The sequence below is a fragment of the Saimiri boliviensis genome, chromosome 1 (assembly GCF_048565385.1).
Source record: "Saimiri boliviensis isolate mSaiBol1 chromosome 1, mSaiBol1.pri, whole genome shotgun sequence".
NCBI classification, from domain to species: Eukaryota; Metazoa; Chordata; class Mammalia; order Primates; family Cebidae; genus Saimiri; species Saimiri boliviensis.
This window is the reverse complement of record NC_133449.1, coordinates 20,320,553-20,327,864: the sequence shown is the minus strand read 5'-3', so window position 1 is coordinate 20,327,864 and position 7,312 is coordinate 20,320,553. Positions and strand designations below refer to the sequence as shown.

The following is a 7,312-nucleotide window of genomic DNA, read 5'->3' as shown; positions in this document are numbered from 1 at the left end:
ATCAGCTTGCGGCGCGGAGCTGTGACGTCACCGGAAGCCGGCACTTCCGGTCCCTGCAGTCTTCCCGGGACCCTCAGGGAGAACCGGCCGCCTGGCAGGCGGGCAGGTGAGGTACAAGTTCCCGTGATTAGGGTGACAGTCCAAAGGAAGGACGGGCGGGCAGGCACGCGGGATCTGGCGTCCCTTCTTCTCTATGGTTCCTCGCAGAGCCCCTGTTGCCCTGGAACAGATGGTCCGTAGCAGCGAGAATAATGTTGCTCCGACAGCTCGCGGGTTCGGAGCCACTTGGCGTGGGGAGCCCTTTTAGCTGCAGGCCGGGCAGTGGCTTCCCCGAGCGCGGGAATGCAGCCTTTGAACCCCTAAGTGCAGCCCACCTGTGGGGGAGTCTTACGGCACCCGCATGGTGGAGTAGAGACCAAAAGATTGGGCAACCGGCCGGGAAGAAATGGCTAGGAGGGGGCAAACCCTGAGCCGGAAATTTTCTTTGCCTCCAGCGTTTAGTGCTCACGCCGCCTTTTATTCACGCCGAAGACCTTCACTGTAAACTCTCTTCCCTTGGATTTTAGTTTGGTTTTGTTCCCCACGCAAGACAGGAGGCATATTGGAACTCTTTATTCCTTGATTGATTGACTCGTGTCTTCCCTTGCAAGTAGTTACCGGACACCTGCTTTGTGTCCTGTATGCCAAGTACTGGAAGAGTTGGTGGTCTTTTAGTTGGAAGAACAAATCTGTATGGAGAAAGAGATACAACCAAAAGAAACCCAGAAGATTTAGGAACATCTCCAGAATGTTTATTCTCAAAAGCTGTTTTTTAATTAAACTTTTTTTCTGAAACTGTAAGTAGGAGTGTCTCTGTTGTGTGTTTCCCCATTTTTCCATCTAAAGGTGAAAGGCTTGGAAAACTGCTAAGGCCCCTCTTTCCAGCATGTAGCATTCTAGGGGACCATCATTGCAACACGATGGGTGCCCATCTAAATTTTGTATTTTAATATTTTGCTTTTTGATAATGCCTTTAGACTGGAGGACTTTTATCTTTGTTAAAATATTGCTCTACTTTCAGCCTTTTCTCCCTTGTAGTATTACCATAATATATTTAAGGTTAAGCACTTAATTCTGAAGTCTACTTTAAGTATACTTCAACTAGAGTGAAATTAGTGTATTGTTTCTAATGAGTGTATTTAATATAGATAAATAGTTTGTACACTTGTGAAATTCTTGGCTTTAACTGATGTCCGGGAGCTGAAAGCTGCTCTCTGGCACATTTTAAAAATGTGTGTGATTCTACAGTCTTCTGAGACTACAAGAAAGTTTGATGTCACAGTTGCCACCTTAGACATAAGCAAAGGAGTTGTGCAAAACAAATTGCCTTTTTCAAGTAAAGATAATTCAGCAAGTTAATTGTGAGTGTAGTGTGTGCTTTAGTTTTTAATATGTCCTCAGCAGTAGTCATGGATTTTATCTTCATTATTTAAGCTTGATTTTGTGACCCACTTGCACAAGAAGAATCTCACTGGGGTTAGTGTGCAGTCATTCAGATAGCAAATATAGCAAAAGTAGGTGAAATGTGAAAGTCGTTTTTGGAAAGTTGTGAAATTGCTCGTCTCACAACCAGGAGCAAAGACAGCTACACAGAATCTTGGTGTAACATATAGTCATTTTCACTTGGACTTTTCGTTTACAATCTTTTGCAGTTGGTTTTTTTGGGGTTCTTTAGTGTTATATAATATTTCAAAGTAATATGTGACTGGAAAATATTGGAATAGGTCTCAGAAGACTAGAATTTATTTTGCCACTTAAACGCTTACGACCTTGAACAAAAAAATGTGAACATCTGACCAGGCGGACCAGGCGTGGTGGCTCACACCTGTAATCCCAGCACTTTGGGAAGCCACAGCAGGCAGATTACAAGGTCAGGAGCTCAAGACCAGCCTGGTCAATATGGCAAAACCCAATCTCTACTAAAAATACAAAAATTAGCCAGGCATGGTGGTGGATGCCTGTAGTCCCAGCTACTCAGGAGGCTGAGTCAGGAGAATCACTTGAACCTGGGAGGTGGAGGTTACAGTGAGCCAAGATCCTGCTGTTACACTCCAGGCTGAGTGACAGAGCAAGACTTCGTCTCAAAAAAAAAAAACAAACAAAAAAAGTAAACATCTTTGACCTTCAATATCTTGTTCTATTAATTATGTACGTTTTAGTCTCATTAAAAAGAATATAATTGAGAAAGGAAAAGAATATAATTTGCAAATGAAAAGAAGTGAACAGCAGTGGTTTTGTTGCAAGGGGCCAGATGGTGATCAAGTCAGGATACAGAAAACAATTACTTGTTCTTACATGTTATTCTGGAGAAAGATGTGACGGATACAAATAGTTAAAGCAGACTGTAAAAATAATTTTGTTTATGCATCATCTATATTATGTTGACTTTCACCTGTATGTTTTCAAGTGTACATAGGGCTATGTACTAAGATTCCCAATTTTCCCTTTTCATACCACTTATACCTATTGCAATTAAATATGTATATAATTATTAATATTTTAAAAATCTTTTTATTTTGAAATAATTGCATATTCACAGGAAGTTGCAAAAACCTTTACAGGGATGTTCCTGTGTACCCTTCAGCCCGCCTCCCCTAATGGTAACATCTTGAATAACTGTGGTACAATATTAAAACTGGGAAATTGACATTGATACAATTCACAGAGTATATTTCCATTTCACCAAGCTTTATAAGGACTCATTTGTGTGTGTACACAGGTCTCACACAAGCTGTGCAGCTTCTTATAATTACCATAATCAAGTTATCCATCACTACAAGGCTCCCTTATGCTGCTTCCTTATAGTCAAACTATCTTGTCCCAACCATGTTCCTAACCCGTGACAACCACTACTCTATAATTTTTTTATTTTAAGGATTTATTGCTGAGTAGTATTCCATGGGATGGCTGTGCAACAGTTTGTTTAACCATTCATTTATTGAAGGACGTTTGGGTTACTCTATTATAAATAGAGCTGCTATGAGCCTTTATGTGAAGGTTTTTGAGTGAACATACATTTTTCCCACTCTGGGATAAATGCCCAATAGTATACAGTTGCTAAATCATATCGTAAGGGTATGTTTAGTGAATTAATACTTCTTTAGCTTGTTAATATGGTGAGTTAACATTGATTTTCAAGTGTTGAACATAACTGGTATAAATCTCACTTGGTTATGGTAAATTTCATATATTTCTATATTCTATTTGCTAATATTTTGTTAAGGTATAGGTATGAGAAGTGTGTTGTAGTTTTGGCTGGTTTCTTTTGTACTGCCTTTGTCAGACTTTGGTAGAGTAATAGTATTCTACGTGGTTTTTAGTGATAACCCTTGTTTCATTATTGCTACTATATTAGTAATTCGTGTCATTGTGTCTTTTACCATGGTGGTTTGCTGATTTTAGTGATCTTTTTCAAAGAACTATTTCATCTTTGTTTATTTTTCTATTTTCAATGTCATTGATTTCTGCTCTTATATTTATTGTTTTCTTCCATCTCACTTTTATTTTGCTTTTCTTTATCTAATTCTGTGATTATTAGTTTAAAATCTTTCTTTGTTTCTAATGTAAGCGTTTATTGCTATAATTTCCCTCTTGGCATTGCTTTAGTTGCGTCTCACACATTTTGCTGTCTTGTATTTTCATTTTCATTCATTTCTATATATTGTAAATTTTTCCTTTGAAATTTCCTTGATCCATGAAAATATTAGGAGTATGTCATTTAGTTTCCAAGTGTTGGGAGATTTACCTGTTGTTTTTCTGTTGTTGATTTCTAGCTTTTTCCACAATGATCAGAAAACATAAGGTGTATAATTTTTAGTTTTTAAATTTGTTTTATGGCTGAGGGTATGGTGTATCTTGATGGATGTTCCATGTATGCTTGAAAAAAATATGTATTCTGCTATTGTTGGTTGCAAGTTTCTGTACATGTCAGTTATGTTCTGTTTGTTGATGGTATTGTTCTGTTCTTCTCTGCCTTGTTGTCTGTCTAATAGTTATTTTTGCTGCTGAAGGTCCCAATTATACTTATGAGTATCTCTGTTTTTCCTTTTAGCTCTGTTGGTTTTGACTTCATGTGTTTTAAATATCTGTTGTTGGGTACACATACATTTAAGATGTTTTCATGGTGAATTAATCCTTTTATCTTTGTACAATACTTTTCCTTGCTCTGAAGTCTACTTTATCTGCTGGTAATACAGCCATCCCTATTTAAAAAAAATTAACCTGACATATCTTTTCTGTATTTTCTCACCATATCTTAACTTGTATTTTCAACTGATGTCATTATGTTTTAGTGAATTTCTCATAAACACTATATCCTTGAGTCTTTAAAAAAAGAAACTATTTTGCCAGTCTCTGTCTTTTAACTGGTATAATTATATCATTTACACTTAAAAGTATTTGTTGATGTGTTAGAGCTTAAGCCAGCCATTTTATTATTTGTTTTCTGTTTATTTCCTGTTTTTCATGTCTGTTCCTCTTTTCTTGTCTTTCTATAGGTTGACTGAATATTTTCAGAATTCTATTTGTTGTGTTTATAGTGTTTTTGACTATCTGGCTTAGTAAATCTTTTTTAGTGTTCTTTGGGTATAACAATAAGACGTAACAACTTACCACAAGGGTTGCTTGTATTGCCTTTTGCCAATTGAAATATAGGGATCTTACTTCCATTTAGGTCCTTTTACTCTTTCCCTTTTTAAAACTTAGTAGTTGTATTTTCCCTATACACCTTGAACACCCCATCAAATGTTGTTATAACATTTACTTCAACTATCAAATATGATTTTAAAAACTCATGAGGGGAAAAATAGTTGATTTTATATTTACCACTACTAATACCCAGTTCAGTATTCTTCCTTTACTCAAATTAAACCCTATTTATGCATCATATCCTTCTTATTTTAGGAGAACTTCCTAAGATATGTCCATAATGACAAATTATTTTAGTTTCCATCATCTGAGAATGTTGTTCCCCTTCGTTCCTGAAGGATGCTTTTGTTCTATATGGAATTGGCCTGAATAGTTCTTTTTCTTTAACATTTGAAAAATGTGCCATTTCTTTCTGGCCTCTATGGTTTTGGATGATAAATCTGATGGCATTCAAATTATTGTTTCCCTTAAAGGTAATGTGTCATTTCTCTCTGGCTGCTTTTAAGATTTTTTCTTTGTTTTCAGTTTTCTGAAGTTTGACTTATGATGTATCTTGAATTTTTTTTTTCCTACTTGGGGTTTTCTCAGCTTCTTGACTCTGTAGATTTACGTATTTTGTCAAATTGAGAAGTTTTCAGCTATTATGTCGTTATTTTTTCAGCACCGTATGTTATCTCTACCCCTAGAACTCTGATTGTATGAATGTTTGTTACTGTCCTACAAGTCCCTGATGCCCTGCTTGTTTCTTTGTCTGTTTTTCTCTGTTCAGACTGAGTAAATTCTGTTGATCTGTTTTCAGGTTCACTGATCCTGTTCTCTGTCAATTCCACTCTACTATTGAGCACATCCAGCAAGTTTTTAATTTTAATTAGTATTTTTTCAATTTGATGACTGTTTTTGGTTCTTTTTAAAACATTTCATCCTTCAAGGAGAGTTACTTTCTATATACATGGACTTTCTTGGAAAAACTAATAACGGTTATTTATGGACTAATGTTACTCAAGACTTTAAACCTTCTCTGCAAAGTTGTCTCTGTAATTAGCAGATGAAGAATGAATAGATATAAATTTTTTTCTTTTTGTCTCAGGTAATTCCTTATTAGAGACACTAATAAAAGGGAAATGGGGAAGGAATTGGAGAAGATAATATAGGCCTTAGTAAATTGAAAATCATCTGTAGTATCTCACTGACAGGTAAAAGAAGGAATTTTGAAACTCTAGCAAAAAGAAACCAGGAATGAAGATGAAATGAAAAATTTCTATTTACTTCATTAAAACTTTTAAAGTTGTCGTATAGTTTCAGATTTTAAAAGCTCTTTCTTTCAGCCTAGGCAACATGGCAAAACCCCCTTCCTACCAAAAAAAACCAAAAAGTTAGTCAGGCATGGTGGTGTGTGCTTATAGTCCCAACTACCTGTGGGGCAGAGGAAGGAGGATCACTTGAGCCCAGGAGGTTGAGGCTGCAGTAAGCCAAGATTATGCGCCTGCATTCCCGCCTGGGTGACAAAGTGAGATACTATCTCCAAAAAAAAATTAATAAAGATAAACTTAAGAAAACAAAAGCTTTTTCTCCTTTCTTTCTTTTCCCTTGAAGAATACTGAAGATTTTACATAGTTGACAAATGAGGTAAATCTAAGAAAAAACAAGAATTAAGTAAAACAAGTAACGTTCAGTGGCAGTATTGAACGTTCAGTGCTGAGGCTTTATCAGTTTGATTCCTGTCCCTACGATATAATTAAAAATAAACCATGGACCCCAATGCCAGGCTCACTGACAGTATAACATTGTGATTCAAAGACTGTTTCTCACTAAGTATGAAAAGTTAATGCATGAAAAAATATATGTTAATTTAGTGGAGGAAAAGATGGTTTCTGTATTTCAATGGTATTAACACAGTAGATTTCCATGTAAAAGAAAATAAGGCTGGATCCTTATATACTGGATGAAATGTTTAGAAGTAGAAATTAATAAAAATTAAAATAAACATCTGGGAAGCAATATAGAAGACCAGAAAAGAGTTAGTATCCGCATTATACAAAGTTTTCTTATGACTGGTAAGAAAAGTTATAAATAACTCACTTGGAACCTGGGCAAATGATATGAAGAGAAATTTTACAGAAAAGATAGTCTGAAAGGCTAAAAAATGTGAAAAAAAAATGCTTAAACACATTTGTCAGTGAAATGCAAACTAAAGAGTAAGGTATTTTATATCCAAAGACTGTAAGACTTAGAAACAGTGGTATCACTTAGTGATGATAGGGTTGTACAGGGAAAGATAGCTTTCTACATTGCTAAAAGAATTACATTCTTTTGTTGAGAATAATCTAGCAAGATCTATTAAATTTCAACCAGTAATTTTACACTTGGCAAATTGGCCTATGATAACAAAAGCACTGGTAGATATGACTATATGTAAGAACATGGGTATTTAAGTGTACTTATTGCTTATTGTTCTGAAAAAACTGGGAGCTAATTGAATGCTTAGCAACAGGGAGATGGTCATATAAATTATGGTATATCCACATTATGGAACTATTAAAAAATCAATAGTTATATAAACTCTGACTTGGCAGGATATCCATATGTTATTAAGTATGAAAGCAAAGTGCATAGAAGTGTATATAAT

The 7,312-nt window shown here is 35.6% G+C and overlaps 1 protein-coding gene across 2 annotated transcripts in view; it reads left to right on the top strand.

Moving 5' to 3' along the window:
* Positions 1-34: 34 nt before the first annotated feature.
* Positions 35-7,312, top strand: part of LDAH (lipid droplet associated hydrolase) — a 126,481-nt gene continuing 119,203 nt past the window's right edge. Inside the window, exon 1 of one of the 2 annotated variants that reach the window (XM_003935238.4) lies at positions 35-106. The gene's annotated coding sequence lies outside the window, so the exon portion shown is untranslated. The other variant, XM_074394562.1, reaches the window with a different exon arrangement.